The sequence below is a fragment of the Sipha flava genome, unplaced genomic scaffold (genome assembly GCF_003268045.1).
Source record: "Sipha flava isolate LNK unplaced genomic scaffold, YSA_version1 339_pilon_pilon, whole genome shotgun sequence".
Taxonomy (NCBI): domain Eukaryota; kingdom Metazoa; phylum Arthropoda; class Insecta; order Hemiptera; family Aphididae; genus Sipha; species Sipha flava.
Genome location: NW_020273031.1, coordinates 31569 through 41761, shown reverse-complemented (window position 1 = coordinate 41761; position 10193 = coordinate 31569). Strand labels below are relative to the sequence as shown.

At 35.9% G+C, this 10193-nt stretch overlaps 1 long non-coding RNA gene across 1 annotated transcript; it reads right to left on the bottom strand.

Moving 5' to 3' along the window:
* Window positions 1-226: 226 nt before the first annotated feature.
* On the bottom strand, window positions 227-9642 carry LOC112687309. Its single transcript, XR_003148961.1, has 3 exons — window positions 9497-9642; window positions 9150-9429; window positions 227-875 (listed from the first exon to the last, which is right to left on the bottom strand). It is a non-coding gene; the product is annotated as an uncharacterized LOC112687309 (long non-coding RNA).
* Window positions 9643-10193: the final 551 nt, after the last annotated feature.

Sequence of the window (10193 nt, the reverse complement as noted above, 5' to 3'; positions counted from 1 at the left end):
AGAGATTCATTAAGACATTCGGTTTATGGTTTGCTAATGTACCTAATTATTATTTTTACGAAATCAAAAACTTGTTCTATTTTTAATTTAACTACATTCCTCTTAATTGTAATATTTTTCTAAACCGTGTCGAAAATATGATCAGAAAATGGCTTAAAATTAAAAAAAATTAATTGCGTAAATAACTTATTTAATTTTTCGAACAAAAAAAAAAAAAATGTTCCAACTTATTAATAATGATTTTATATTTTGATATTCCTGGGTGGTCCGGGATTTCTGGGTCGTACTGTCAGTGGTTTAGTGAAACACGTTGAACGCTGTTACGATTATTATTTAAACGACGTAGCACGTAGTCGTTAGTCCTGAGATGTTGTTGAAAAACGTAGGTATAAAACAATTAAACATTTTGACTCTTTATTGAATAAAGTAAAACAATTTACTGTTATAAGTTTTAAATCATAAAGCACACTGTTGTAAGCTTGTTAAGCCGCTGACCAGTGCTGATAATCTTCTAAAAAATGGTAGGCGTTCTACCCGTGTTCATGCGGTATCTGGCAATGACGTACATCGTGATACCTTATATTCTCATGTTACCCTCCGATATTGCTGGATTCGCGTATCGTGTGAATAGGTTCAAACGACTTGTCGTTTTCACCTTCAATCTACATTTCTTGATATTTAGGCTTTACGAACATTACATATCAATACATTTACATAACATATTATAAATTATACCTCGCGTATAATTTATTATTCTCTATATTGCATTGGTAATACGTTATAAGTAAATAATTATACTGCTCTTTCTAAATACAGTGACGACTTCAAAAGAAGAGGGGCGTGCCTAGTCGCCATACACCTCCGACCCGGACGACCTGAAATGATTTTCGACAGTTATATTCTAGAAGAAGAAAAAAAAAAATTTAAATATTACAAATCGTGTTAAGGACAGAAAAAAAAAACACCGTTATCGCGAGACAATTTACACGCCGTGCACTGCAGAGTTGTGTTACGACGCGTCGAATCCGTTAGGCGCAACGAACAGCCGGTCCGACAAACACGACCCGTCTCGAGACCGGTCCCGGGCGTAAGATCGCGCCCCCGTCCGTTACCGAATTCGCGTGCGCCGCGCGCAACACTCGTCGTCGGGGTACAGATCCTCCACCGGTACGGATAGCACGTGCGAAACGACGTGTCACGCGACGCGGACGTGACGTGGCGAACACGAACAATAATGCGCAGGCGTAGGCGAGAACAGACGCGTACGGGACGGTATATGCTGGTCTGCTGTTATCCGTCCGCTTGTTCTGCGCACGTGCCCGGTAACGATTCGGATCGGGAGAGAGCGCGCGCGCGCGAGACACCGACCGCCTTCGCCGCGGTTATCGTTGTCGCGGTGTTACGGCGCGCGACGAACGTTGCGCGAGTACACGCGCGGGTGAAACTTCCGACGGATCCGGGGGCCCGGGTCGAAACCGCGCGCGCCTACGGAAACCGGTTGGGGTACGCGTGGGAATAGAGACGAAAAAGCTCAGCGGACCCTGGCTCGGGTGATGACCGGCGGGCCGTGGTCCGCGCTTATCCGCGACCCCGTCGCCGACCAACCGGAACTGGAAGTGTGCGCTACCGACCCGGGAACCGCGTGTCTACCGAACACTAACGAAACAATAACGATAACTAGCTAACGAGGGCAAATATATATCTGTTCGATTTTCAATTATACGCATTCCGCCAAAAAACCGATAATATGTAAATAGTTTTCGCTTATACACCGGACATGAGTATATTTTCGGTTTAAAAATTAATCGGTAGTCTCAGAGAAGTCACTCGGGATGTACTCGCGTACGACAGGCGTGATCTCGGACCGCTGGGGCGTCAGTCAGCGCATCTCGTGGCAGTGGTTAGCCTCCCGTGGGATCCAACCGCTTTAAGTTGTCTTTAATTTTCGCCCTCGATCGAGGTGATCGTCGGGACATGAAACCCGCGGTCATATTATTGATGACCATGATCGACATGACATCCCGGGGGACTGGTGGTTCCTTTGACGACCTGGTATGCGTCGGTGCGGTTTGCCTCTACGGATCGTCAATAGCTCCTAGAGCTAATATACGGTCCGCAGTTGTAAGTGAGCCCTTCTTTGAGCCGAAAACCCTGGGAGAACTATTTACACACACGCGTGCATACAATCATATGTCTTGATCAAGGCCATTGTTATCAAGATATTTGGGGTGGAGTTAGAGTTTATATATGTTTTTTGAATAGAAAATTTTAAAATTTCAAATATAATAGGTATTTAAAATTTATAAAAAATTTTTTTTTAAGAAAAAATTTTAGAAAATATCTAACCCCCCTCTCCCCCTCCCAAGGATATGGCCTTTAATTTATTGTTTTGTGACGAATGTGAGATGATGCCACCGAACTTTATCGTCGAATCGTACCATTCAAGCTCTGTACAACATATGTATATCTCTTCGCGCAGTCGTCATCTCGCATTTGCCAGCCAATGTTGATTATCGAATGCTTCTCGGTATCTGAACACGAAAAATATCAACCACGTGGTTAGAACTAACATATCCGAATACTTAAGTTTCTCGTCTTTCATTTCGAACCCTCCCTTACACTCTTGTCCGTCGACTGAATCGGACAACATACCGTCATCTTTTACGAAAATAATAGAAATCCATTAAAATTAAATATTAATAAACGTTAATCGTATTTCGTACAAATGAGCGTATATAAAATAGAATTCATCACGTAGGGCTATTGATGATCTACCTCATCGGTATATTTTTTTTATTATTTCTTCTCTGTAAAATTTCATACCATTTCCTCGTTTTGCATGTATAGCGTTTAGTAGTATAAAATAAGGGCTGTAAAACGATTGCGTAATTTTCCCTTTTTTGTCCCGGCTAATTACACCACGATTGCACAAAAAATTTGCAACACGATTGCGCCCTTATCCCTTTTTACCTGATAAAATCACAACACCATTGCGCACCAAATAATAATAAGTGTATATACTATGTACAACATAAAATAATGTATACAATACATACTTTCTACATATAATTTTCATATACATGCGCTCAAACTTATTACCTATTAATTCACAATTTCCCAGTAGTCGAATTTTTTTTTTTATTAAAATTTTTTTTTCTTTACTGATATTCATTAGTCGATATTATTAATATAACTATTATTAGCTCAATCAAATTTTCCTTTCGGTTTTGAAAAAGTGAATTTTGTAAATTAATAGTTTGAGTGTGTGTATATGCAAATTTTAGAAAACATGTATTGTATACATTATTTTATGTTGTACATAAATTATTATACATAGTATAGAATATACACATATAATTTGGTGGGCAATGGTGTTGTGATTTTATCAGGTAAAAAGGGATCGGGGCGCAATCGTGTTACAAATTTTTTGCGTAATCGTGATGTAATTATTCGGGTCAAAAAGGGAAAAATTGCGCAATCGTGTTGCACCAAAAATAAGACTGGTAATATAGTCTGATTTTAATTGAGAAAAAATAAATAATGTGAAAAAAATTTACATAGTATCGTGTATTAACAATTTGTTATGATCACTACCAGGGCTGGGTCAACAAAATTCCTGGACGATTATAGCTGCGTTAATAAGGGTTAAACCGTATGAACAATGAAACGACACGAGCCAATTGTTAATAACACATTGTTGATAAACGCGAAGAGACTAATTGACTCGCGTAAATGAACAATTAAAAACAAAAAATAATATTAACATAGAACAATACGATGAGACTCGGCGGTACTGGTTTATGCTCGTGTCGGTCACACGATCGTATGGTATTCTAAACAAAAAAGGGTTGCTTGCTGTGGAGTGTCCGAAATGAGGGTCGTGTTCTGAGTGGGAAATTATGATTGTCAATACCAAGCAAAAGGATCCACATGTCCAGGGCTAGGTCAAGAGGGGCATGAGGAGGGGCTATAGCCTCCGGTCTGTAAATTGAAAGGGGCTACAATGTATCAGTTTTTTTTTTTTTTATACAAAAATTAAAAAAAGTATTCGTTATAAATTATAAAGGTGTTGTATATGTATATATTAAAAAAAAAAATTCTTAATTATGAGTAAATGTTTAAACGTGTATACTTGTTCATAACCCGCTTTTCCCGTTAACTAAGCTGGATGATCCACGCTTGACCAAAAGTAATAGCCTCCGGGATGCTGCCTTCCCTTATATTATGATCATAATCACGACGATGACGACGACGAAGGTATATAATTAATAATAATAGTCATAGTATAAGCTCTATATCAGTATATTATTACGAGTAGAACACAAAGAATTGGTGCAGCTAAAAGATACGAATAAATCATTGACTTGTGCGTTTTAAACTTATTAAACTAATCCCCGATTTTATATTTGATGAATAATACGTGTAATGCAACACTTTCCTACATTGTTTAATTAACGTTTAAGTATTACATAATACATTGTACATATTAATAGTGTTATCCGCCCCGTAAGAATGTAATTGAATAAATCAAGAGTATATAACCAATGTTATATGCAAATTAAACGCTACTCGTTAAACGATACACTTGTACAAACGCAAACACTATTATTGAACCAATTACTATTAGGCTATAACGTTAGTATTAAATATCGCAATCATTTTAATGCAAATGCATTCGCAGTAATATAATACTAATTTATTAGCCATTATTTTGAATAGACGAGTGCAAATGAAATACGCTTTTGACCATAATTGATCGTCACGTTTGCTCATAATTTCTGTTTTGTAAACGTATTTTTATAGTGGGGTTTCGATGTTGCATACTCATTAATATCTAAAATATAAGTTTCACTATAAAATTTCGTATATTATTACCATTTAAAATGATTTGACCATAGAAAACACGTTACACAGTCGTAGATATCTATAACCACGTAAAAGTTTCGCAGGCATTTATACGGTAAATTAAAATCTTACAACTATTTCTTATCAAAACCCTGTTGAACGGTAAGGATATTAATAGATATTAATATCTTATTCATTTTAATAACTCGGTGAAGGAAAAAAAATAACGTTTGATGATAACATTAAAAATTAGAAACTATAACCTGCAGTATTTCCAACATCGGTGTTATGAAAACAGAATCACATTTGTGAAATTTATAATAAAACGTAGAGTGCTCAGGTCCAGGAATCTTGTGGTGGTAGTTAATGGAAGTTTGAATCTTAAATATTTCGATAAAGATAATGGGACCAGATAATATATCAAATTTTAAAAATAATAATTGTTAGAAATCGTGCAAGATGAAGACGAAATTGAATGTATTTAACCAATCAAATAACAGTTTATAAAGAAATTAACTTAAAATTTTTGTTTTTATAAATCCTTAAAACCGGTTTTTACGGAGTACTTAAGTCTTAAAAGGACGTGAAACTAATTTGCATACTGTTTCTGTCTGTCTTATCAGATAATGTAGCAATACTAAAACGTTGAGCCGAAATTAAAGGAATGATAATGAGGTTTTAATAATAGCCTTGGTTGTCCTGTTGACCTAAAAAACGATTTTTCTGCAAATACTTTTTTTTTTAATATTTTTAGTTAGTGTGATTTTTAAGATCAAACAGGATTTATATAAAGCGATTATATTTTAATGTTTGTTTATTCGAACAATTCGAATAAATACAATTATTGTTCTAGACGTAAGAAGTAATAAATAATCACCATAAGGTTAAACGTATATTTTTTTTGTGGTTCTCGTGGCGCGAAAAATTATTAACCGATTTAAAACAACCTTGAAGTAAATGGTAAGATATCGAATTCCGAATTCTACCCCTAAAAAAATTAAAAAATTAATGTTTCGTGTCTTTCGAGATAAACGGTTTAACAGTTCTTGTAATCTTTCTGCAATAACTCAGGGTCAATATGCGAGTATAAGATGCATCACCTAAAAATACATATGTATGATTGTATAGTGTTTCATATGAATAATTGTGGCAAGTTTGTCATACTTATTTTTTCAATACATCTACTACTGTGAACTGAATTAGTGTTTACGAATAGTTCAGTTCTGTTTACCAGCAATAATCAGCCACCAGCTCGTAAGAAAAAATTAAGTGGTCATTTCCAAACCATCTTGAATTTGATCATTGGTCAGAGAGTAAGGGTGAATATTTATAATGGCAAAGTAGAAGTCAAATAATAATGCGCAATAATTAGCAATAATATGTGAATATAGTGTTGCATAGTAGACAAAATGGTATTCTCCCTTTATCAATTATAAAAAGACTTTAAAAGCCTTACAATAGATATGAGCAGTGGTGCAATCGATTGGCCCAGTATATCCACAATGGGTATATGATACCTCAATAAAGTATAAATAAAAAAATATAATACCTTAATATTGGACCTTTAGCTACCATTTTAGACGAATTATTAAAATAGTAGCATGTTCTGTGTTATAATTTAATACTATTTTGTTTTATTTTAATACGTATTTATACATATGATTCTATGTACTCGATACTTTATGGTAGTATTAAGATATTTTATACTTCACATATGATAACGTCAATTAATCAAAATGATCTATTATAAATCTTTGTCTTGGATGATTTCTTTGCTAATACATTTTCCCTAATTATTATATCTAATCAAGTAGTGTCACGTTATCGTATTAATACATCTCATGCTAATAATTAGTTCTGTCAAAGCCGGGATCACTAATTTCTTTTCGAAGTTATTCTCATATCCATGCGAACATTTAGTAAACAATATGATAACGGTAGCGATATCACGGGCAAAGGAGTGGTTGAAACAAGTAGTCGGGTATCACCAGCTGTCAGATGAATGATAATTGATTATAATGATAAACGCGTCTGATACGTAGGTACGTGTAACGATCGAAGAAAGCATCGACATATTGAAGTCGATGGTATGATATTACGCACATTATACGAGATCTGTACATTAATGCGTGTACCCGAATTAATTCGGTTATTTAGCGTAGAACGGATGACATGGCTCGATTGGTCGCGAGACAGGTTTACGCGTTCGACGTTGAGCCCGTGGCAGATCGTCGGCTAACCTACGCACCGCAATGACGAGTTGTAATAGCTGTTAATGTTTTCAGTCGGTTTGGATATGTACGATACTTTGAATGAGGAAAAAATTAAATAACACCGTCGATCGATAATTTTTTCGGTAGGTATACATAGTGTACAGTTTCACGAAACGACCGTTGGTATGCGTAAAACCGGAACCACTTAAATACCCGTGGTCCGCGGTATGAACGCGGTAAATCCTAGCCGGTTCGTCAATAACGATCGATATCGTATCGATTAGATGTTTGAGCAAAACGAGAATAGAATAATACTTAATAACAAGTCACGGGTGCAACGATGACAATGAATTTCGTATTTCACCGGATGTAGCTCGTGAAATGTGGAACGGGAAGAATAGTTTATTATTTTTATTTTTTGGTTATTGAAATGAGACAATTATTATTTTTTTAACATACGAGTACACCATTAGAATATTCTCAAAACATATGTTGCTCAAAATGTGTTAACAATTCGAACGAAATAATAAACTATAATATTAATATAAGCTGAAGAGTTTAATACTAATAGATTAAAAAATGTAAAAAAAAAAAATACAATATTAATACTGATTTGAAGCATATAACATGCGGTACTGTAACATTATAAATAAGATTTTGAATTCAAACATTTGTAATAAAGAAAATACAATCGAAGAAATAATATCACGGGTGCAGTTAAATACGACAGATTCGTTATATTCCAAACGTATTCTTGACAAACACGTCAGATTTAATAGTGTTTCATGCTGAATGCGTTAGAAACCTCACCATCGTAAAACGGAATTTTCGATAAATTCCTTTGGAAACGGTTTTTAATTGATTTTTCTAATATTTCACCAACGTTATTTGAATTTATTCCTTAATCGCTATAATTAACGAACTGGTTTTTTTTCTTAACAAAAATTATCAGAATGACCCAGACAAGTCCAGACAAACTGTTTTTATTTATTTATTTTTGTATTATTTTTTCCCGTGAACAGTTAAAAAAACTTCCCAAAACGTTGATAAAATGATACACTTTTTATAATACTTCGCACAAATCTGTTAGGGCCAAGTTAGTCATGGACCAAGGAGATTGTAATTATAGACGGCAAGATTGACAATGTTTCGATTGATAAACGTTAATTCGTAAGTGAGGTCATAGTATATGGGTACTAATAAACATTGGTGTATCTATGGAGTGAGGGGAACTGTTCCATTCTTTCAAACCCGTATATTTTATCTACGGATTGGGGGGCAAAAATACTGTCTTGTCACCTTTGTCATAAGTTTGAATTCAAATCCTTAACTCGAACGAAAAATCAAACATGCGATAATTCGGAATTTCGAACACTGTGAAATTGCAGACCAATATATTATGTAATATATTAATGCTGAATTGTAACTTATACTCCACGTGTTGATGAAAAAAAAGTAACATTAAAGATATTCGTCAAAAATATGGATAAATACTCGATAATAGTTTGAAAATAATTGACTGATAGTCAATAGTACGACGACATTTTTTCACCCAAAATAAACGGAATGCAAGTTCTAAAATTTGCTAACTTTTTATACAAAAAAATGTATTAACTTTCCACCCATATCCAAAATTCTCACCAAGTTACGTCACTGCTAGCTAGTTACTCTTGTTGCTCTCGTCAGTGTATGGACATTGAAAGAAGTGCCGGAAAAAAATTAATTTTCGCATCTACAGGTCGTATTTAATCAGCCAGTATTATTCGGCAAGTCGAGTTGACCGTGAAGGGTCGTACCTACGCGAAGTCTATCGAGACGAACGACCACGTTCTCGTTTTAGTAGGACATGATAACATAAATATAATATCGTGATATTACGAAATCGCAGCCGTTCGAGACCAGTTTCAGTCTTGGCCAACGTTCAAGTCTCATCGTCCACGTTATTACCGAATATTAATCAGATGGCGTGTCACGCAGACGCCACGTGCTGCGGTGTTGCGACGAAAAGAACATAGTAACAGAATTAATTCATGTGGTCGGCCTTGATAGGCATAAAATATAGTGCGTAAAAATAAAATAATGGCTAATTACCCGTGCTCGTTGTTGCAGTTAGCGAACGGTATCTGCATTATGATACAGAAAAATCAGTATAGCCATGATGAACCGTGCGGTGTTACACGTCCTGCAGGATCGCACCAGGAGCCCCGCACCAATGACAATCGCCAACACTGCCAGATGTCCAGCGATCTCCGGTCACCCCCTCGAAATATTTGTTCTGCGACACAACGATCAACACTCCATTAAACGCAGAATTCCGCGTGTTGTTGCGCTGCCCCGACATGTACACGTGCATTGAATATACCTGTATAAGCTTATGGTGTTTACCGGTTAAAACCGAAATGTAAACCAACACCGTCTACCGCCACGCGCTGTGTTACCTGTACGTGGATCGTGCGCATACGTTTCGTATCTGCTCTTGAAATCTTCGAGTATCGACCATGATATATTATTCTGATATTCTGGTATTAAAATTATGTGTCTCCGATGATAAATTCCGTTGAACGCATAACGCGTACACGCATTGCATGTAGGCGTCTGACATATGAATCGTCATTGCATTATGTTGTGCCATTAAGGCTCACTCGCACGCACGTGAACGCGGTCGATGCATTTCAGGCTTTTCGTGCTTAATGTAGGTCAAGTTTTATATTATTTTCGTTTTATTTCCGTCAAAAATCTGTTTCAAGGCGAAGGAGAGAGCGACATTTTGTATTGATCATATGCACAAACTACTATTAGCATTATCCCTGGGGCAATATGTTGAGCTGATATCGACCGGTCTTGTCCAGAGTATACTTGCTTGTGTAAGAGCGGTGCTCTTATTGTAATAACGATCTACCGGTTAAGCATTCGTTAATCCACATACTCTGGTCGCTGAGCCTTAGCAAATTTGCACGGCTTCCAGACAATTAATACAATATCATGTGCGATCTATTAACGATTGCAGAATACTTGTTTTAAATTATAACTGACGAGTATTGTAAATATAAAGAGAAATACAGTAGTCAATCGATAACTCGAAATTCAGGGGACTAAGCTAAAAATTCGATTTATGGAGGTTTTCGATTTACCGAG